Source organism: Coturnix japonica, chromosome 1 (assembly GCF_054131305.1).
Source record: "Coturnix japonica strain WE chromosome 1, WE-NBRP24, whole genome shotgun sequence".
NCBI classification, from domain to species: Eukaryota; Metazoa; Chordata; class Aves; order Galliformes; family Phasianidae; genus Coturnix; species Coturnix japonica.
In genome coordinates, this window is record NC_140663.1 from 112,961,454 (window position 1) to 112,985,668 (window position 24,215).

The following is a 24,215-nucleotide window of genomic DNA, read 5'->3' on the forward strand; positions in this document are numbered from 1 at the left end:
TATAGATCTTTGAAAGGATCCTCCTTAGTCTCCAATGGGCAGTTATGGCATAACTTAACCCAATGAGAACAAACAGCAGTTTACATGCTATGTTATCCTGCTTAAGAAATTGGAAAAGTTAGGAGCTATTTCAGGTATAACTTGGACTTCTTCAAGATGACCCAAAGACTGTCTCCCCAGTCTGTAATGAGGGTAAGGAAGGTGGAGGAGATCACTAACAGAAACATGTCTATGCATACATCACCTAATATGGGAGCATGATGTGTGCTATCAGGTGTTAATGGCCTCCCATCTCTCACTGAGACCTTACATTTCTAATTTGTGCCTGTTTGTCTCATTCAGTTAATAAACAATATTCCTTACAAGTCTTAGAATTAAATATCAGTGGTACATTTGGGCTGGAGATGGATACAGCAGCTTGCACTAAACAAACTATATCTGCTGTACCAAAAGAGCTGACTAATGAAACTCTGCATTACTTAGATACTCTTCTAGATTAGTCAGTTTCTCTAGCACATACTGTCTGTGTTTTAATCACTTTGTTGAGGCACATGCTGACACTCCCTCTTGCTGGCTTACTACCAGATGGACTTTAACAAACTATTGTTGTATTTGGAAATGTTTTCCTAGCTGTTCATAAATGCTTCTTCCAGAATTGAACTGTCCAATAGTGGATGGATGAGATCATGGATTTAAGTTTTAAGAAAATTAATGGCTCATCTGCAGTAGAGAAGCTTGATACGTTTGTCAAGCAAGTTGACTGTGCAAGCATAAAGTATGTAACCCACTGAGACTGAGCAATGATCCTTCTGCTCATTTTTTTTTTTCAGTGTGATATTTCTGTTTCCATCTCTAGCATGGAAATAGAAAACAAAGGATATTCAGCAAGTCCTTGAATATGCAAACCTGTATTTTCTTTGTGTTCATAAAGCAGTACATTGTCACATCACTAGAACATGTTTTCATTTCTCATTATATACCATGAATTACAGTAAGGAATATGATGCGTATTTTTATACATAATGAAAGTCTATCCACATCCAGATTAATATTTATTTATGTTCAGTTGTCTCTGGTTCTGATTTTTCCACTATGTGGAAGTCCTTTCACTGCCATGTTTTATTATTGTAACCAGTCTCTCTTCTAACAAACCATAAATTTCAGCCTGTGATAGACCCTTCTGACCAAAAATGCATGTGTGTACACAAAAGGAAGTTGAGGGATCCTATTTTGTCAAGATAGCAGTACCTCTCCTAACTCTCTTTGTTTTCAAGAGAGTATTCAACAGTATTTCTCTAACACACATTAGTGACTGTTATATTTTGATGAAAAATATGTAAGAGGTATGGAGTTGAGAGTGTCCTGAGTTATCTGAAGGGTCACTCAGGTAGACATCCCTTGTACCTTAATATCTCAGCTCTAAGACACCTTCAGCTGAAAATTTTGTAGAGAGAGGCCTTATAGAAGCTTTCCAGTATTTAAAGGGTGCATATAGAAATGATGAAGAGACTCCTTATGGAATTGTAGTGACAGGACAGGGATTAACAATTATATATTGAAAGAAGATAGGTCTGGATTAGATTTTAGGAGGAAATTCTTTCCTCAGAGGGCTATGAGGCACTGGCACAGTCTGCCCACAGAAGATATGGAAGCCACATCTCTGAAAGTGTGCCAAGTCAGGCTGGATAGGGCTTTGGGCAACCTCCTCTAGTGAAAGATGTTCCTGCACCATGGCATTTATTACTGTGCATAGATGAGGCTATTAAGAAGGACCAGTGGCACAGAAAAGCAAGAGAGCGAGGTTCTCTTTAGTCTGTTGAATCAGTAATGTTTTACTAGTTCACACTATTTGAGAAACTGGACTTTAGTGGGAAATTCATTTCTTTGTGAGGCTGAAAATAAATGAAAGTCTCGGAAGTATTAATGGGAGAGTATAACATCCAGGTATATGATCATCTGATATAATTAGACCATCTCACAGTGTAGGTGTCTACAGAGGAGTCACATGCCTCTTCTTGTCCTAACAATGGAATAAAAACCCAGACACTTCTGTAGATATATTCAGAGTATCCTACAGTAGATTTTTAAGTCAGATTAGATTAGATCTTTTTTATTTTTGTCTCTGACTTTCTAGATATCTACATGGCAGTTGTCTAATATTAAACAGGATCCCTCCTCAGACATCCCAGATCATACTCTGAGTTTCAAACTGAGATGAGATCAGGAACATTGTTTCATCTGCCTTTTTCAGTGGGTTAGGAATGAGAATGCCCAAAAAGATTAGGTGCTGTTAAAACATTTGTGCATTCTAAAAAGCTTACCACTGAAGTTGCTTGCAGCACCACCTTTGTAATGGGATGATTTAATGTTTACATCACTTTCACTTTTAAACGATTTCCTTTCTGAATGGAGCTTTCTGATTTGTTCTGGGTCTCCTTATTACATACGACTATGATATACTATTCAGCAGACTTTGAGGAGCTGTTTTTTTCTGACCTATCCTGTCCTAAAGCTCTAGCCTAGTATGAGAAAACATAAAAATAAAAATCTTTCTGACAGTATTCTGGTCCTTTTGCCATTTTCAGCCAAAATCTGTAAATGGATAGTCCTCATGGCAGCATGAATAGGCAATGTAACATTTAAGACGTGAACATAATTTAACCTTTACAAAGGGCACAAGCTAATGTTATTTTCTAATCTGTTCCTTGCCTAATCCAGCATCCATGTCATTTTATTTGCCTCTACTTACATTCTGAATTCTCCAAAGCTTTAGTAGCAGCCCAGTAGAAAAAACTTCCGTTGGCTTCTATGGGCTTCATTAAGGCTTATAACTGCATACTTAACTGCAGGTCAGTATAAAAAATTCTAACACTTCTGGCACTTTAAACTAAAATTCTGGACTTCTAACTTTTGCACAGAGTACAATCAGTTTCATATCCACGACTTCTACAATAAGTACGTTTGAGTTACTTTGACCCGACAGAATTTTTTCTAAGTTAGTAAAGTGCATGACATGTATAAAGAAACGAAAACGAATAGTCTGCTGCTAGGCTGTACTGTTATTTTTAGTACACTGCTTTTAAGAATAACATTTACAAAAGTGATCATGCTGTCCTGCACAGGAATCGCTGTTTTTGTAAGTCTGATACGCTGAGAATTCTTTGGGTGAGTTGTAAATTTTCCCTGCTCTTCACTGCGCCCGCTTGGAAAGCACTGGAAAAAATTGGGTGCGAGCCAATCAGTTCTTAAGTGTTCTTAATCCAATTCCTTGGCACAAGTGATTGATACTGTGCTTGCAGTAAGAGGATAATGAGTCTTTGCTTAATAATGAAAACTATCTAGATCAGATGAAAGACTAAGGCAATCCATTCTGCTAACTGTCCTTATTTGGAAGACTACTTAATTTTTTGTGAAGCTCCTGAGTGGAAGAACAGATGCCTCCTTTTGATTTTAAATGATGCCTTTAAGCTGATGTGGTCCTTAAACTTTTTCTTGCTTAATCTGATAGGAACAACTTCTGTGGGCTGTGAATTGAGATGTCTGTGTGAGGCTTGAAGGTAGTTTATTGAGTGAGGTCACATGGTGGAAATGGCAGGTGATTTTCCACATGTCCCTGTGATCAGAAAATTTGTGTATATGGAGGCTGACTTCTTTTGGTTCTTTGAGAGAGAAATTTAGGTTTTATGCAGTTGTCTAGCTCAACAAATTCACTGTTTGGAATTTCCTTTGCTCCCTCCTCCATAACCCTTACATCTATATACAAGGACACAGAGCTAACACATCACCACCTCCCCAGATTGCTGCTATTCCCCCAGTTTGTTGAGAACTTACAGCTTTCCATTTTGACACAGAGGGTAATTTTAAGCTTGTTTTCTCAGGGGAAGATAGTGTTCCCAGACACTGGCATTTCCAATACTTTTACTAAAACTGCAAGGCATACTCAGAGATGCTGTTAACTGGTGTGTATTTCTCTTAGCTGAGCTTGAACCCAATGAATCTTGCTTTGATATTCACTGTTAGTTTAAAATATGTGGCATTTCCAATCATGAATCTGTACAAACCAAATCTGAAGTATAACAGTCAACAACTAATTCCAGCCTGATACTGATGAGTGCACATACATTGACTTTTCCTTGGTTACCAGTTTCTACTTCACTTAAATGCTGTTTGCTTTTCTTCAGTGAACGCATGGATGCAACTTCATTTTCATGCTCACAACATCTCTATCCTTAGCTATGAACTAGTTCTTTTCTTCCCCTCCACACATTTGCTCAGATATAAAAATAAATAAATACCTTGAAGTGCAGTCAGTCTAACTTGATAGAAAACATTTTCTAGATATCTAGACATTTCTGTATAAATTAGTGAGATTAAGATATACCAATGCATCTATTTACAACACAGCCTCCAGTGGTCTGACCAAATGTCACTCTATCTGGGAGCATATGCAGTTGTTAAATGAGAAAAAAACTTTAAAGGAAATTGTCAGTAAGATCTGATAGGTAATTCAGTTTTGTTCAAAATACACATGTAGATAAATTATAACTGAAGAGCTCTGTCAACAGATGCAGCAAGTGGAAGAGCCTTCCAGTATGAACTGCTAACAGATTAATTCTAGGCATCATGAAATATGGCTGAAAGTCACTGTTTCCCCAGCAACACTCTTGCAAAGGACAGAACTAAATCATCATGGGGAGAAATGGACATGCTCATAGAAATTTCTGCGCATGCAAACAGTTTTGCCAAAGGCCTAGATCGTGTTTGAGAAACCCTAGGGTCATTATAAACAATAACAAGTTAAAGTAAAGAATAGCAAGTTAGAGTAAAAATAGCATGTGTCACTGGGAGCATCTTTTAAAATCACTGTTGTGTTTTATTGCAAAGAGATATTTATGCCCACAGAAGATTTAAAAACAAGAATGGGCTGATCAGGGGAGTCACTTTAAATATCCCTTCCAGGAAGTGACATTCTCTGAGGTGCTCTGTAAAATCTCCTAATTTTCTGGCTTCCATGCTTTTTATTCAGTGATAACGTATAGACAAAATGCATTAGTTCTGGATGCTTTAGCCCTTCCTTTCCTCTCAGGATGGCTGTCTAGCCTAACTGGCTACAGAGCTGGTTCTCCTTTCACAGAGGTGCCTGGAACTACTTGAAATATCATTTAGTCACAGGATCCTTGATCTTTTCTTCATCTAAATTATCCAAGGGAAATCCTCCCCTTCTATTCAGAAGCTGCTTCTCTTCTAGTTGACAACTATGTCTTCTGTCTTCGCATCCATTCAAACCTCCCCAGAATATAATCACATCCTGGGACAGTAGTAGTGAGTCCATTTACATGGGAAAGCTATACTGGGAAAGCAAGATGTGTATTTTTAGCTATTACAAATGAGATTTAGTAGTGAGAGACAGAGGGAAGCGTTAAAAGTATGTGACCTGTCAAGTCTCTGTGGACCAACTGTTTGGGAACCTTTGAGATGCCAAGATACGCCATACAGTGAGGGATTGCAGTCCTGTTGTTATTTCCCTTTAAATCCCTGGACAATTGATTCCTTTTAAAAAAAGAAATAATAATAAAAAAAGGAAAACATAATAAACCTTCTAGAAATAATAACAAATTTGTTTGTCAGAGAGGTATTTTTACTGCTAATTTTCAAACAGTATTTCTTGCTTTGTCAAAGTGCTCTTGAGATCACTGTGCAGTTGACAGGAGTAATAAAATATGCTAGCATCAGAAAGAAGGAAGTGCTCTAGCAGCTGTTTCATGCCAGCAAATATCCCACAAGTGCTTTCCCCATTTATGATTTTGGTGCAATTTTTGCAGGTCAGGTATTTCACCAAATATCCTTTAGTTTGTGTATGGCTATAACATGAATCCGGCTGGCTGAATTTTGGAAACAACAGATATTTTGGGAACCCTAGCTGAAATGAAAGGATCTTTTCTCCTCTGAGCTGAAAATGTGAACTTGGCAGGGAATAAACTTTCATGCTTGGCCATATCACTCAGTCACTATGAAACCAAAATACCCTTTTGTAAGGAGTTCATCCAACAGTGTCAGCGAGGATGGGAGATCATCCATGTACCATCAACAACAAAGAAAATAGTATGGAAAATAATGTTTCCTAGCTCTTCTAACAGTTTACTCATGTCTCTGTTATGCATTCCTAAAATTAGTGCAAATTACTTGTTTCCTTCAGATTTTCTGTTGAAATATTGGAAGTGAAATGCCGTATTTGGTAAGAGAGGCATTGATTCAAAACCAGAAAAAGACTAGTAAAATTAGCAGGCTATCCAGCTACCATTATCATTATCTTAATTGCCCTCGAGTAATGTAAGTATCTTCTCTGGGTGCATTATGAATTGTATTAAAAATTAAATTTTAGAGAGCTTATTTAATTCATCAGACATCTTAAAATTTGAAAAGGATTCCATACAGTATCTGTCAGGCTAAAGAACTTTGATGATATCCAAAATACAAAGGCAACTTCTGGTTGCAAAGTTAGTTTCTCTTAAAACAAAACAGACAAGTTTTTATAAACTTACTGAAGAGTACCTTCTCCAGGTCTAAAGATTCACTTACTCAAATTGGACCTCAAGACCAGGACCGTGAGGAAAATTAGTTAGCTTACTTACATACTAATAAAAGTAATTGTAATTGAGTGTAACTGATGGAAGAAACTCATAGCACTGCCACCACACTCAGCTTGGCTTGCAAATAAATAATATGTCTTTTCCCTACTCATGCCTGTCCCTGTCTAGTCCAGATTACACAAAAGGCATATTGTTGTGAATGCCTCCTTTATCTGGCATGGTAGAAAATGATATGCAGCATAGTTCACAAGAAACTCCTGTGTCACTTTTTTTGTCTATTGCAGCAGAACAAGACAAAGCCGTGTTTGTTTTTCTCTATTCTTCCACTTTTTGTTCTCTTTTTAAATGAGTTATGTCCAAATTGATGGCAGGGACTTAATCAGGACATAGGGCACAAGTAGGTATGGAAGAAGGCTGTTTTCTTCTGTGGGCAGAATAGAATTTGATTATAATGTTCAATATTTCTATTTTAAGTGACACTGTTGAAACAAACCCTATTTGATGTTACTTTGCTACCACTGAATTCTGAAAAGAGCTCAGAACTGGTTGGTGTAGGCGGAGTTACCCTGAACCTGATGGATTTGATTTAATCTTCAGGGACTGTCTGAGTGACTTATTTGAGTGGTGCTGACCAAGTCACTCATTTCAGCAGGACTCCCTGAACATGAACAAGTGATGTAAGCTGTGGTGTAGAATACCACATCATACAATGATATTTCAGTAGTGATGATGGTGATTCACTCCAACCTTCAACAAAGAGAGTAAAGAAGAGTGGGGAACTACAGGCCTCATATCTGTGCCTGGGAAGATCCTGGAGAATGTCCCCCTGGTAGGGATATTAAGGCACATGTGAGATGAGGAGGGGATCCAAGACAGCTCATGTGGCTTCATGAAGGGAAGGTCTTTTTCTGTGATGGGGTGACAACATTGAGCAGAAAAAGTGAGAGCAACAGAAGTCATCTGCCTGTACTTGTGCAAGGCCTATGACACGGTGCCACAGCACATCTTTATTGCTAAATTAGATGGATTTGAAGGCTAGACTGTTCAGTGGATAAAGAACTGGATAGATTATTGTAGCCAGAGGGTTGTGGCCAATGGATCTATGTCCAGGTGGAGACTGGTCCTGAGTGGTGTCCCCCAGGGGTCAGTCTTGGGACAGATATGCTTCAAATCTTCTTATCAGTGACACAGTGGGATTGAGTGCATCTTCAGCAATTTTGCTGATGGCACCAAGCCGAGTGGAGGAGTTGACACAATAGAAAGAAGGCATGCCATCCAGAGGGACCTAGGCAGGCTTGAAAGGTGATCCCATGAGAATCTAATGAGGTTTATTAAGGCCCAATGCCTTGTTTAATTTGAAGGCCAGGCTGGTTGGGGCTTTGAGCAACCTAGTATAGTGGGAGGTGTCCCTGCCTATAGCAGAACGTTTGGAACTAGGTGATCTTAAAGGTCCCTTCCAACCCAAATCATTCTATAACTCTATGAAATGCAAGAGGTTGCAATTGTGTCAGGGCAATTCCAGGTATGTGTATGGACTGGGAGAAGAATTCACTGTGAGCAGCCCTGAAGAGGACTTGGGGATTCTGTTGGATGGAAAACTGGACATGAACCAGTAGTGTGTCCTTGAAGCCTAGAAGGCCCACAGTATCCTAGGCTGTGTCAGAAGAGGGGCAGACAGCAAGGAGAGGGAGGGGTTGGTCCCCCCTCTACTCTATTCTTGTGAGGCCCCATATGGCTTACTGCATCAAGGCCTGGGGCCCCCATCACACTAAGGATGCAGACCTGTTGGCCAAAGGAGGTCACAAAGATGACCAGAGGGCTGGAGCACCTCTCTTTGTGGCATTAAGGGAACTTTGCTTCCGTAAAGTCTATGCAGTTTATCCTAATCAAGCAAAATATAGTGATTTTCTTCAGTTCATCGTGTATGATTGTTTTGCCAGTGCAAAGAACTTACTATACAAAACCTAACATTTCACAGATGTGTTACTGCTGTATACCTTTAATGACTGTGATTCAGCACATGACACAAGTGAAAATAGGGGAAAGAAAGCAACCTAGTCATACCTGAAATGATTTTTTAAAGGCTGGGGGGATGCTGACTAGAGTGAGCAATCGCATGGTAGATGCTTCTCTGAGAAGCAGTTATTGGGGAAGCCCAGATGACTCCCTTGTTATATTTTTCCTGCAAGTGTAAGTACAGCTGCTGTAAATATGCCCAGAATCACAATGTGAAACTAGCAGGTTTGCCTGTGCATGATGCACACTCTGAACATACACAGGCTTCAGTGAGGACAACCTGTCCCCTGTGCTGATGACCTTACAGCTACCACACCAGTTAGCATCCTGTCTAATCAGATTCAAGGCATATCAGAAATGACTGTGGATGTCCCAGCTGCTCCCTTGAATCCTGGGTTTCACTAGGCAAGAAGAATTACACCCAGGTGATTAATGCAGAACTTAACCCTCCTCCCCTTTCAAATATGCACAAGGCAATAGCAGGTTTGGGTTCGGATTCCTTTTCATGTAAAGTATTAGTTGGTGTGATTTCCCCCCCACCCCCCAAAATAATTGCCAGTTATGATTTTTACCTGGTGCAAATTAATTTGTATGCACTTATGTCAGTTTACACGAGTGCAAATCCAGTCTGATGACATCATTGGAAATCTGTGGTAAAATGCTAATCTCTAAGAGAATCATAGTCTCTTCACACAGATGTTTCCATAGCAACATAACCGTCGTGGTGCTACCACAGTGGATGGAGTTTTATGTTATTTATTTCCTCTTCAGTGATTTCTATTTATTTATTTATTTATTTTTCTTAATGAAGGAATATGGATGGGGATATATAGAAATGATACTAACTGATCCACAACTACAGGAATGGACTTGTCAGGGAAAAATGGCTACATGTCTATTTGTTATGAAGAAGAGGTTAGATTATGCTCTTTCTCTAATATAAACATACTTTAGACTAGAAAACCTTGGCAGTGTTTATGTGAATGTGTAAAGATCTCCACCAAAACCCCTATGTGTTCTTTGCAAGTATTAATTTTCTCAGTAATAGGAATAGTGTATTAAAGCTCTAAATCATCTGCCCCTACCTCAGCTGTCACAAGCAGAGCCAGTCCTCTGACATAATCAACCCAAGTCAGTGAACATCCCTGTCTAAGCCTTTTCTCCAGCGTTTCATTCCAAAGTGCCCAGGTCCTTGAGCAGCAGAGCTAATGATGCCTGGTTTCTTTAGGTTTGTGTCTTGGTTACCTAATCCAAAGCAATTTCTAACTGAAGCATTTTTGATGTCTATGGAACTCATGATAGCTCTTCTGCATGAATTCTCTGACTTTTAATGTAAGTTGGGCTCTGGGTAAAGAAACTGACAGGGTCCACCTTCCATGCCTTTTCATGGAAACTTTTAGAAAAATTAGTTGACAATGTTATCCTATTGAACTCCATCCCACTGAATGTAGATGAAACTGACAGGCTCAAAACTTTCAAAGTGTGCTGTATGCTGTGAAGACATCCTCCTCTCCTAAAAGAAAAGATGAATTAATGTACTTGAAAAGTAACAATCAACTTTTCAACGCTGTGTCATTTGGAAAGTCCTTCACATGACCTGTGCTGCTCAGGTCATGTTTCTCCTTCTTATGTTATGAGATCCATCTTCACACCTAAGTTATGTACGGTAGCATTGCAGAGTAGTGCAGTATCTCAAAGCAAGTGCAATGCTGAACATGTGATCTGTGAATGTCTTCTGCTGGATGCTGCTAAATGCCATGACCACATGATGCAAAGTGCTAACTCTAGATTATCTTGGTCTGGTGTTTCAGGCTTGTATTGTTTTATGTTGCCAGGACAGGTCTCATCAGCAGGCTATAAGAGCTGCGGCTGTTCAGCCTGGAGAAGAGAAGGCTCTGAGGTTACCTGATGGCAACCTTTCCGTTTCTAAAGGGGAGCTACAGGAAAGAAGGAGACAGACTCTTTAGTGGAGTCTGTGGTGATGGAGCAAGGGGAAATGATTTCAAGCTTAAAGAGGGTATATTTGGATTTGATAGAAGGAAAATGTTTTGGTTTTTTTTTACAGTGAAGGTGGTGAGGCGCTGAAACAGATTGCCTGGAGAGATGGCTGATGCTCTGACCCTGGAGACTTAGAAGGAGGGCATGGATCAGGTCTGGGGCAACCTGATCTAGCTCTGCATATCCCTGTTCATTGCAGGAGAGTTGGACTAGATGGCCTATGAAGGTCTCTTTCAACTCTAAGAATTTTATGATTCTATAATCTTCACTCCTGATGGTCCAAAGCCACCATGAAGCCACAGTGAAACTGGTTCCACGGGCTCTAGCTCATCCAGCAACTGTTTTTTATGCACGGGATCTGAATCAGGCATACACTGCTGGGAGATAAAGGAGTGTGCAGAATGTGGAATGATGGCCTCAGGCTTGGAAAATACTGAGTGGTAGAGGTGCTGAACAGGTGAGGAGAAACCTCCTTTAAAGATTGGAAGTGATTGCCAAAGGCAGGACCCACATAACCAGCTATTCAGGTTTCTCAAGAGAAATTATCTCTGGGACTGAAAGAAAAAATGGGTACCCTATTTGGACATTTTCCAGGAGAGAAGTGGTTTTAGGGACTTTCCTCAATCACAAATGATTTATGAGGCACTTACTTTTAACAGCTTTGCCAGTAAAAAATAATATGAGTAAATCAGACATTATCAGCAGCCACATATTCATACAGATAAGAATGGAATATATAAGTTTTATAAACTTGGATCTATTTTATACACACTCGTATAGGCTCTTTGGTTTTGCTTGCTGCCAGAATTTTAGATGATTATTTACTAAAGCCTTTACTGACCCAGTTACTGGATTTAATGCAAGCAATCAACAGGCTCTCTGCTAGCTATCTCTGGGTTGGTTTGATTCTTTCCCTGAGTATGTAGTGTTTGTTTTAACTCCAGACCAACAAAGGCAGAGGAATGATCGTGGTATTGGACAATGATGAGACTCTCTCACGGTGGAAGTGTGCCATCAGTGTCACATCTAGACTCAGTAATGGTAGATGGCTTAATCCACTTTAATTCACTCTGTGAAACTGCATTTTGGTGTGTAGTCACTGTCAAAATCTGAATTCTACTCAGTATTACGACATTACATTTAGCCCTCATTTGCAAATAAATAAATAAATAAAATAAAATAAAATAAAATAAAATAAAATAAAATAAAATAAATCATATTTGTGTTCAAACTGAAAATTCTGTGTCCAGGCTCTACCACATTAACCAACAATAGACCAGGCTTTGAAAAGTGTGAAGTCCAAACTCTTGTGGGTGATCCTACAGAGATAGTATCTTCCTTATAATAGGCAACACTCCATCTGTTAGCAAAATTTGCCAACACAGGCAGAAGGTACATGTCTTCTAGGTCTGCTATGGAGAGGTCTGAAATGGATGAGTAGAGGCATCTCGAGCTAGCACTAACATTAGATCACCCTGCAAATTTAAGCATGTCACTCTGCCCAGGTCAGTGATAAGAACTGGTTACAGGAACTGAATTCCTATTTACTATTACTATTTCTATTTCTATTAATTCCTATCAACTTTCCTTTTTAGTCTAATTGTTCCACAAAACAGAGTTGGTTGAGCCCTTTATTATAACCTTGAACAAATAAGTTCTTTCCTCAAAAGTAAAAAAAAAAATAAAAAAAAAATGAAATAATTATTTTGAAATCATATTGCAAACAGAAAATGAAAACACGAAAAGTATTTAAGAGTGTCAGTATGACTGATAAATGGTTTTATGTTCAAACCTTGTGAGACAATAAATCCATTGCTAAATATTACTGCCTTAAAGCATTTTATTTTTGAGAGAGAGAAATTGTATTTTTCTTTAAAAAACTGCTATTCATTGACCATGCTAATTGTTACAACAAAATTTACCATACGTGTTTTCAGTGTTTGTGGCCGATGGTTGGATGACAGAATAGACAATATGACTATGGATTATAGGATCAATAATCCACATGCTAAGGAGGATTTATGTAAAAGACCATAACAGCTTAAGCTTCAATATGTAACATGTAGTAAAGGACAGAAATAGCAAACATTTCCTAAAAAAAAACCCGACAGTTTTCTATATCAGAAAGGGAAATAATACATGTAATGTTAAAATCCAAATGCACTTTTTAAGCAAAGGTACGTAGAACGTATGCAGTTGCTTTGTATGGCATTATAAGTACATATTTGCATGAATTGATGGATGCTCTGAGGCCTGGAAGATCAGAACAAAAGGAGCCTTTCTTGTCTCTGCCCATTTTATCATCTTCCATGATAAAAAGGAATTTTTTCTTTTTTCCTGTTTGAAGCTCAAATCACAGTCCCTGAGGGAGTTCATGAGGCAGTGGAGGAGGTGAAAATAACCTCTATATTTGAATACTACGAAAGTCAAGACATCACAAAGGTATATTATGGCTGATATTTCATTCAGTGTTGTTTTCTGTTTTTTTTTTTTACCCTGTATTCCTTTTTATATGCAGTAGTGTATTTCCTCTCTTGCAGAAGGAACATCAGCCTAAACACTGAACATCCTGGCTTTCATGGTTTATAAAAAGAAGAAAATAGGATCAAAACATTATTTATTTATTTATTTTCCCTCGGAGATACAGCAGCAGCTTTGATTTCCTTAATTACACCCAGCATGCTCAAAAGGTCATAGTCCAATTTTGGTTACTATTCAGGAAGCTGAGGGAATAACTTGGAGCTTTTTTTCACCTTCTTTTACAATCCAGCAAGGCTTCCTTCTTTCTTTTACCAGAACAGCTACATCCTCCTGAGGTTTGGCCAGCGTGCAACTAGTCAGTCAACAGGAAATTATTTACAGTTTAATTTTTCATCATTTGTGATAACAAAAAATGCCTGAAGGTTTGTAATCCAATGACAATCTCCCCCCCTCCCTTGCTGAGATAAAATGGAGTGTTTAACTCTGTTTCTGCATGCGTTTTATTTACAAATAAACAGAGGCAGGTTAAACTTCATTGAACTTATTTTCTTTGCTTTTCCACTCTGGATGCATGGGAAACCCTGAGCACAGCTCAAACATAAAACTGCAGCAGACATTTCACAGGTGACCTCCCCATATTGTAGGGACCGCTGGAGATCTGCAAGATGAGAAACTGCTGATCCCGCAGTACACTGCAACACTGTCCTTGGGAGCCAATGAGCTACAGGCTGCAAAGATGCTTTAATCCAGCAATGTATTTAAGCATGTGCTTAACATTAAACACCTGAGTTGCCCTGTGGGCTTCAGATGGATTACCTGTGGATGGCAGCCAAAACACTCAGTACCAAGCTGAGCCTTCCAGGGGAAAGAGTACGGAGAAAGTTCATCTTCTCAGTGGTAATGAGTAAGTGCTGAGGATGCTTTGGTGCCATTTGCTAATTGCTGGCCTGATTTATTGTCCCCTGTAGCCAAGGGAAGGATCCGTTTGGCCTTAATGTAATTAAGCACAATTAGCTAGCTAAAGTTGTGGCTTTTCAGAATTTTCATGTGAAATTCTGTTGTTGGTATAGATCTGGATCATTCCACCGTTCCACCAATTTGTCCAATTGTCCTTTCCCCAACTTATCAATGGGTAATGGATTTTACCAATGGACGCCCTCCCTGTAGGTTTACCAAAGGCATCATTATAGTAAAACACACTCATCAACTTAATTTCTTTTCTTGTTTTGATTTCCTCAGTTCCGCTGAAACAATACACCCAGCTTTGAATAGCACTATGTTTGTAAACACTCTTTCAGAGTGCTGTTAGGAGTAGTTCATAGTTCAGTAGAATCCTCCTTGCATCTGGTTCTTCTTCTCAGGATATGACCACAAAGGCGATTCACCCCCTGCTGATTATGTCATTGTTTCAGCCAGCTGGTAATTAGAGATGGAAACCCTGGTGACTCTTCCTTCTCTGACAGCTGTGCATTGGCTGATGATTTTGATGCTGGGAATAACTTCAGGAAATCTTCTGGCATGAACACATGTTGCCTTCCATCTATCTTTCCCCTGATGGGTTGCAGTATCACTTATTTTTTCATACAGAAAGGTAACAGTTCGGTTGTCACTCCCCAGTTTCAAAGCAAAGGCAGAGATTTCTCTTCGGTGGCTCATTTCCACAGTGTTTGCCTGTAGGCCCCCAGGAAACACTTGCTGGTTCCCAGCTGCTGTGTGGTTGCCAGGTGGGTTTGCAGCCTGTTTGGTGGCATTTGTAACAATAAATTTTACTCCCTCACATTCTCATCCGCAATATGAGTACACCAGCTGCTTGCATTGGTCAACAGCTCAGGTACTGTGAGGTATAAAGTCCTTCTCAAAGGCCCACTGGCAGCTGAACGGAGGATGCTCCTCACCTTGTTGCTCCTGGCTTGTAATTATAGGCAGAATTTCACACCCCATGCAGCCACCTGTGGAGAGGTTTTCAACTGAAATAGAGGATGGGCAAGGGGGCTACAACTTCACCTAAAATCCCTATTTCTGGAAGTGAATCTGACACTGCTTCAGCATATACAAATGTGACATTTGCCTTGTTGTCCAGCCAGCCTACATCCCTTGCGCCAGTGCTCAGAGATGTACAGCCCAACCAGCCCAACCCTGTCCTGTACCTATGCCTGTGAATGGAGGGAGCTCCACCAATGGAATCCTCATGTCAGCTCCTTCAAGTTGGACTAGGATGGTGTCACAGTCCTAATGTCAGGTGTCTTTCCTGCAGAAAACACCTTGGAAGAATGGGCCAAGGAGCTCACAAAAGAGCTTTGCAAATACTCCTGTTTTTCTTTTTTTCATACCAGACTAGTAACTGGTTTACAAACTCATTTGGGCCCTTGCTATGATTTCTCTATTTGTTTGTTGTTGTTTTTTATCAACCTGAAGAAGGAAGATGTCAAGCCTGTGCCCTAAGCTCTGTTTATTTGTTACAATAACTTTTTAAGAAGATCAGGATTTTAACTTATGCTGATGATCCAGGAAAAAAATAATGAATTCATTCAAGAAGGACAAAACAAATGGTTTTAGTACTTCACTGTTCTTGACTCTGTGTATTTTCTTTGGTTACAACGCTATTTTCTGAATTCAGGCTAATTCACTAGCAGGAATGTTAGTCCCCTGAAAGGTGTTTTTGGCAAGCATAGTGTTTTCTTAAATGTCTTTATCTACCTTTGTTAATTTCAGAAGACAATACTCTTAGTTCCTTACACAAATGTAGGAAAATGGCCAGATGGGGTCAGAACAATAGTGGAGGTTACCTTAAGCTCTTTCTGCAGTACAGGGAGACCTCTACATTTGCCCAGTACGAGGAGTTCCCTGAAGTTCCCAGAAACACTTAAGGAAGGGAGCAGGAAATGAAAGACATTCTCGGGTTATCCTTCCCCTCTCTATCCATTGCTGCTGGTGCTCTGTGGACTTGCTCATCCAGGGCAGGCTGTGAGGTTGACGAGCCATCCCTGTTTTAGCCTTCATGTAACACTTTCTGGATCTTGTTGAGCTCTGGCCTTCATTGCATCCTGTAACAACAAGTTCCGCTGTTTAATTTCCACTGTGTGAAAGTGGACTTCCTGCATTTGTTTTAAACTTGCTACTTGATAATTTCAAAGGGTGCTCTTACATCTGTGCTATGGCAGAATGGAGCAGCTATTCTGTATCTACCTTTTCCACGTCATTTAGGGCTTATACACTTCAGCTGTCCCTCCCTCCTTGGCTCTCTTCCACTTTCAGCAGTCCTGGTTGACTTAGTCTTTCCTAGCAGCAGTGCCTTCCCATACACCCTTTGAGCTGGGTCTAGTCAGACAGACTGCTGCTCATAAACTTCCCATCTGTTGCACAGTTGCCTCAGACATGTTCTGTTGGTGCAAGGGCTGGAAGACCAAGGTCCCTAGTGCCAGACCTAGCAGTTTCAAGCCATTTGGGAGCATCCTGCCTGCTCTCTCCCTCACTTGCACTGGTTTCATCAGAGCTGAATCTTGCCTGGGCTGTCAGAGGGGGTAAGGGAAGAGCTGAGCCCTGTGCTCATGGCAGGCCAGCAGCCAGCTATTGAAGGAGCTGTGGAGCTGGTCAAAGGACAGCAATGACATTTGTTTCAGTGGAAAAACAGGCTGCTGGCAGTCCTCCTTCCTTCCAGGAAGGGACAGAATGGCTGGGCTAGTGGCTTTTGAGGAGGAGGTGTGGCAAGTAGAGAACAAATCACTCTCTTTTCTCTTCCACTTTCCATTTTCCATATTTGAATAATGATCTTCTGCATTTTCCCAGAAGGGGTACTACTTGCTTCAAGATGTTATTTCCAAAGATCTATCATAAATGTCACACACACATACATGCACAGTAAAATAGGTACAAGCAGAGCTATATACGTGAAGGGATGCTGTAACCCATAGCTGACAATGAACTGATCATCACAGGTTGCTGCACAAGCACTGGCACTGAGGGAAGCCATTTTCTTCTGCCAGTGTATCTGAATGAGCACCTGTTATTGAGGGACTAAACAACAGTGTAGATTGAATTAATTCGTGTGTCAGGCAAGCATTCTGTCAGAAACAATAGCATCAGCTGGAGAGTTAATTCCTAGGTTTGTGCTATTAGTCACCTCAACCAACGCACATTCAAGACAAACAGTGAGAGAGGATGCTGTACACTATCTAATTCCTCCACTGCTCCATTCTTTTTTCTGTCCCTTGCCTTAATTAGGTGTCATTAATCAATCTCTGTTGATGAGGAACCCATATCACAATGTTTGGCAGTATAATACAGCTAGAGTAAGATTCATTCTTAGGACTCGAGCCTTGCACACCAGGCCATATGGAACTGCATTGCAATTGCAGCTGTTAATGAGGCAGCTGTAAGCATGTCCAAATCCCATGGTCCTAAATAAGTGGCATTTCTTAGCTCCCTCTTCTGCTTCCACCACAATAATGAAAGACTGTGAGTGAAGGACTGATGTCTCATTCAGCTGTCCACAGAAATAAAAATAGGAATGGATGAAACACTCAAAGATATTTTTAAGCCAAAAGTTAAGACAGAAAGCAACTAAGGCAGGCAACTGGAATTTTCTGAAGGGCTTTGAATACCAAATTCTCTGGAATCTGGAGACTGAGAAAGAGGAAAGAAAGAAAGAAAATTGCTATAATCCATCAGGTTATTTCCCTGGAAGTTAGGACTTAAACTTATTTACAAATTGGATTCAGCCTTCTTTTTATTTTTTATTTTTTTTCCAAGCATTAATAGGTGCCTATTTCCATCTTTTAAAACTTTCTCCTTGCTTCTTGCCTCAAACTATGGTTAATAATCCAACTTTGCGATAAGAAGCACTCTGCAATAAGTAGGCATGTCATTGACTGGTGTTGGTTTGCAATTGCAGTAATCAGAAATACTTAATTCAAAATAAGTTTATAAAATAAGCTGGATGTTGAGGAAAGCACAAAGATCTCCTTGCAAGAAGTTCAGTAGAGTCCCATCAGTAAGCAAAGGGCAACCACTGAGAGAAAGACAAACACTGAAATATGGAAATCTGATGATGATGCAATTGTGTTTATTTAAATTAGCATGTAAAACAACGATACATTGTCCTCTTCATTCAACTGCTCTTCAGTTGACTTTTCCAAATACACTTTTCTTATAAATGAAATCTTGCCCAGCGAAGAATGAAGGGTCATTAGAGAAACTGAGATGCTCTACCACATGATCAGCTAATGTTTACTCAGTGTTTGCAGCAATCACTATGGTGCAGTGTTGTTAAAGATAGAGAGAGGACCTCTTTTATTCCAAGCTGCCTGCTTTCTGTGCAGTGGTTTGCTGTGCAGTCTCAGTCCTAATTCAGAATATGGCCTTTTGTTACTTGAAATAATTGCACAGCCTTTTATAAAATGAAATGAAAAAATGGAAATTCTCAGATCACAAAAGTTTTTATACTTGGTTGCATGGCTTTTGGTTTTGTCCATTTCCTCATCCATATGCAACTGATAACAACTGCACTGAGGAACGAAATATTAGTGCTAGCTTTGAAAACATAACTGAGTTTTCTATCACAGTTAATTGTTATGTTCATTCCTCTTTGTTTTTGCCAAATTGTCTTTCTGACTTATGGTAATTTTCCAGGTTTTTTAGCTGTTATACAGACTGTTTAGGAGACAAAGTGGCAGTGATACTGAGGGCTGGGCAGGAAATGAAAATTTTAATGAGTAGTCATGGAATCTTAAGTGTTTTTTTATTTCTGAAGCCTTTTTGCTTAGTGCTTCTGCAACATTTTCCCACTAGCCAACTGTGACACTTTGGATAGAAGACTATTGCTTTGAATAGTAACCCAGCATATTTTTGGATGCCTAGCATCACTGGCATCCCACATCACATTCACAATGAGGCCAATTTATCCCAGACATATGGGATTCACAGTGTAAGAGATACTGAGCCTGTCTGCATTCATCATATCTGGTGCATCTGGAACATGTTGCAGCTGTTACATATACCCAAACAAGCACATTGAGTCCATCACATCTGGGTGATATGAGGGTAACAGACATGATGTGGAACTCATGTGCATCTGAACAGAAAACCTGGAGTTGATGGACCAGATCTGATCTGCTCCACTCACATGGACAGTAGGACTATCAAATATGTTGGACTATCAGATATGCTTTTGACAAATGTTAATTTTCATCCCCTTTCCCCTTTGTCCCATATGCTCAGTTTCTTCAGACGAATCTCTCAAGCTGGCAATAATACCCTTCAAGCCATTTCACTCCCAGTATACTATAGAACACAATCTATCTTCACCAATAAGTACTATATTTATTTTGGAATTTCTTTATTTCAGACCAGGATTCAAAGAAGAAAGGGAGATTTTTCATTAACAGTGTTAATTTTTCAGTAGAACATGTCTCTGATTCTCTTGTTTGTATAACACTGTGCATTCTAAGCAGGGTAACAGTCTTACAAGTTTGACGCTGACATGTTCATTAAACGAGCTTGATAGTAGCACAAGTAGTTTGATTTTAGCAAATGGGATCCTGGGCTCCATCAGGAGAGGGGTGGTCAGCAGGGATAGGGAGGTGATCGTCCCTCTCTACTCTGCTCTTGTGAGGCCCCATCTGGAGTACTGTGTCCAGGTGTGGAGCCCTCAGTACAAAAAACACATGGAGATTTTGGAAAGGGTCCAGAGGAGGGCCACAAAGATGATCAGGGGGCTGGAGCACCTCCCCTATGAGGACAGGCTGAGGGAGTTGGGTTTGTTCAGCCTGGAGAAGAGAAGGTTGCGGGGTGACCTCATTGCAGCCTTTCAGTACCTGAAGGGAACTTACTCCCAGGAGGGGAGTAAACTCTTTGAAAGGGCTGATAATAGCAGGACTAGAGGAAATGGATCCAAGTTGAAAGAGGGAAGATTTAGGTTGGATGTTAGGGGAAAGTTCTTTACTAGAAGAGTGGTTAGGTCCTGGAACAGGCTGCCCAGTGAGGTTGTGGATGCCCCGTCCTTGGAGGTGTTCAAGACCAGGTTGGACGGGGCCCTGGGCAACCTGATCTAGTAAAGGTGTATGTTTGGTGGCCCTGCCAGGCAGGGGGGTTGGAACTACATGATCCTTGAGGTCCCTTCCAACCCGGGTAATTCTGTGATTCTGTGATTTTTTTGCTGCATGAGATCACTTAGACTAGAGCCCAATCATAAATAGTCCAGCCAGGAGCCTCAGACCAGAAAGATGGACACTGGTCTAGAGAAGACCTCAGAGCTGGAGTATGTAGTTATATTTTCTCATGACAGAGCTTTGCCCCAACTGCAGCCAAAGGAAAGAAAAAGATCTTCCAAATATTTGGATTTGTAAGTAAATGCTCTACAGCTTGGCTTGCATGTTTTACAGGCAGGGTAAACATGGTGACATTCAAATTTGCTTGCATAAATATTCACAGATGCTGGAGTCTAAGTTTACCCATGTGGACGTTTGCTTTGAAAGAACTAGTAATTTCATCCAGTCCATGAAGCTGTGATTCCAGACTTGTGTGACCAATTACAAGTAGATGGTTACACAGACATTAACTAAGCAGAACTGAGCAGAACAAATTTCTTAAGAATTCAGATTTTTTTTTTGCAGACACGGTGTTGAAAACAAACAAGTTAAATGTGTTTTAAAGTTTTATTTTTGCTTTTAATTATTCCCAAACCACTTATCACAGCAATATTCTGAATGCCTTTAAAAAGGGCTCTTTGCATCGCTTCTTGTTTAATGTTGACTTTCTGAACCTGAAAGGCTGACTTAGAAATGTAAGTTAGGATGAAGAGTAAACCCATTAATTGATTACATTCATCACTTTAAAGTATTTGTAAAGCTATTTGAAAAGCATTTCCTTATCAGTTCCTAGATGTTTTCACTATATAATATCTAGACTTCCACGTGAAACAATAATTCAGCATTGCAGTCAACATGCATTTCCTTATATGAATAATTTGGGCTCTGAATACTCTCGAGCGAAGACTTCTGAAAAGTATCTGAATACTTTGACAGTCAGAGCTTATCTGATGCTCAATAACTATGACAGCAGAAATCTTCTAAGATGCCACTGAAATGCATTTTTTGTGTGACATGGGTAATCTTTCATCTTTCTACGGACTATAGAATTCCCACATAATGCCACAGTAAAAACATCTGCATCTCAGTATGGAGAAAATGATCACTGTTTTTACAGCCTATGTATTTAGAATCACTGCTTCTTTCTTGTCATGATTAAATTCCTTCGCATGCCCACAAATAAAAAGCAATGCATATTTGGTTCAAAGTTATGTTTCAAGTGAGGCACTCTATCTCTGAAAAGAGAAAACAAGAATTTTAAAATACATTTGGGTTTCAGGCTGCTGTGGCTCTTATGGTTTGTATCTGCCTCCACTAATGAAAAATAGTAATCCTCTTTCACATGCCCCACTTTTAAAACTATCCTTTATCTTAAGCTCTTCAAGATGCTCATGGTTCTGTTGTATCAGATGAGATTCTACAACCGTAAGTAAAATTTTGTGGAATGAATTTGAAGCGGAAGAAAACAAGATTTACAAAACAAGAGATTTAAGACTGAGAAAGCACATCTTACTGAAGAACAACACTTTTATTTTCATTTCCTTCCAAAAAGGCAATGTTCAATACAGTGACATAGCAATAACCCTACCAGAGGTGTTTTATTATTTATCATAGAACTCAAAATTGAGTTATCACTAGCTCCTACAGCGTAGAGACAGCCAGACAGCCTCTGAATACTGCAAACACATTTATTCTAAGAGTTGCCTGTACAGTATCCCTTAATGATGTTTCTGGTCAGTGTTGACATGAACTCCATTATGAGCTACTTCGGGGCGTGCATGTGGTACTTCTTCAAGTCTGCCTAACAGTCATTGGAACATCTGATGTCTTTGTTAGACTTCTATTTTTTTCGAAGAATACATAACTGTATGTCCTTTTTGACAAATCTGAGGCATTCAGTTCACCTGAATGGATCACCTACTTGAGAGCATTTTATATCTATCATCTCACTGATTTTATGCTGTGATTACAGTAAAATCAATGCTCACTCCCAAGTTCTCCAGTGCCCAAATTCTCTTTTATTCTGCTGATCACATCTTTGGCTGCCATCATTATAAAATCATATCCAGGCAGGCCAGCCCTGGAAGATAAATCACATCAGTGCCAAGCCTGTTTGTGAGCTCTGATTTGTTGGCTTTGTTAGACCCATTGGGTTTGTGAATCTCCACTCATTTTAGTCTGCACTTTGAGGCTCTAAAGTCTTGGATTCTTTTTCCTAATTAAAACACAATCAAACTGTTACAGAAACATTTGTGACAACATGAGATGAGTAATAGAAGACAAGAGGTCTGTCTCCCAGAAAGAATGCTACAGTGTGACTGCAATGGCATTATGTGTGATGACATGAGCACAGGTAGCAGAGGTGTCTACTGGGGTTAGAGACGTTGCATCTTTGGGTGCCTGGGCTGCCTTTGCTGCTGTTGTGTTGTAAATTTATTGCTCTTCTGATTTCAGAGCCCTGGAAATTCAGTTTTGTTCAATCAACATTCTTTCACTCCATGGTGATTTCACTAGTTTCTCCAGGTGCCGGTATCACAGCCTGTTACATGTTGATGAAATAAAGACAGTCTTAAAAAGCATTATTATTTTGCATACATTAGAATGGTTTAATTAAGCATAAGGATTTATTGCACTTAGTGTAATATGAGAAGAGCATCATCCAAAAGCTGAAAATGTGTGTGTGTATGGATAAGAAACCTACTCCTCGAGTTCAGCTGAAGGTCCTCTATAATGGTTTGTGTGGTGGTCAGCTTGCCAAATCCTAATAAACACTCTCCAAACTTGGACATGGTTGAAAGGTATGCTTATTTACAAAAACAAACATCTTCTCAGACTGTGACTCCAACACTGTTTGCTGACTCTGCCACTTTATCACCCTGCAGTCCTACTCCATAAAACAAACTCCATCTCACCTGTCCAACCAGCCCCACTCTCTGCCTCTGCAGTCTGTTCTGCTCTTGCCTGCCTACAAGTGCACTGCACACTCCTGAAAGACAGCTTGCACCATACACCTGACAGGTGTCCAGTGGTGTAGCTCCTTACACTGCACATCCACAGTGCCTCAGCACTTAAAAAAATTCAGTGCCAGACCAAACTAAGCTCAGGGCTTAGCATATCTCTTATATTTGTTTTCTCAGTTCATGGTGTGATGTGGCTGATGCAGTAGATCACAAAAACCCTGCTTCCTCGCTGTTCCAGTCCTGTGAGACCACAAGATGGGAGAGTGTACGACAGTACAACAGCCAGGAGCAACAGCTCAGCTCCCTGCAAGTGCCAGCACACTGTAATCCCTGTTAGAAGATATAAATTTGGATACTGAAGTTCTGTACCCAGTATGTAGCATCCTTCCTTGGCGTGTAACCTGATTTAATCTCTCTCCAAGAGGTCTGGAAGATAAAGAAGTTGGAATGAGCTGGATGTGTCGTGTGTTTCATGCTTGAGAGATGCAATTTGGAGACAAATTACAGAGAAAAATTCACTTTGTGTAGATGGAGAACCACCAGAATAGTGAAAGCTTCCATGACTGCATTTCATTGTGAGAACCAGCAGACCATACTCCCAACCCAGCTCCGGATGTGAGTCTGTGCCCCTGAAGTCAAAGGGAGGTATGCCACTGAATGCAGTGACTGCAGGCATCTCTCTTTGGCTTTCTGCTCACATATACCATTTGCCAGGTATTCTTCTCTGTATGCAGTATGATTGGCTCCAAATCTTACTGCAGTTGGTTGAACTCTCTCCACTGCCTGGAGGGATGATTGAATGCAGGCCATAGTGAACACTGAATGTGTTTTGAGAGCAGGAGGAACAAAAGGTTACACAAGTAAGGAAAAAAAATATTCTTTCACTGAGCCTCTAATAAATGCAACAAAAATCAATATGGATGGAAAAACTCACTGGATTTAATAGTGCAGCACTATGAATTGTAAAGCGGAGCGATGTTTCTTTCTGTGTTTATTCCTTTGAACTCAAGCAGGAAGGAAAGGATTTTTACAGCTCTGGAGCTGGGCCAGCCTGTTTGCCTTTCCTTAGCTCCCAGCTTTTGGGA

General features: G+C 40.0%; 1 long non-coding RNA gene across 4 annotated transcripts in view; it reads left to right on the forward strand.

Annotated features, from left to right (window-relative positions):
* The window catches only part of LOC107305690 (uncharacterized), a 34,871-nt gene extending 11,291 nt beyond the window's left edge, over window positions 1–23,580 (forward strand). For 3 of the 4 annotated variants that reach the window (XR_014947321.1, XR_001551863.3, XR_014947312.1), the window contains exons 3-4: window positions 12,952–13,046; window positions 13,145–13,637. This is a non-coding gene — a long non-coding RNA (uncharacterized LOC107305690). Of the gene's footprint in view, window positions 1–12,951; window positions 13,047–13,144; window positions 13,638–23,307 lie in introns of those variants that run through there. The other variant, XR_014947310.1, reaches the window with a different exon arrangement.
* Window positions 23,581–24,215: the final 635 nt, after the last annotated feature.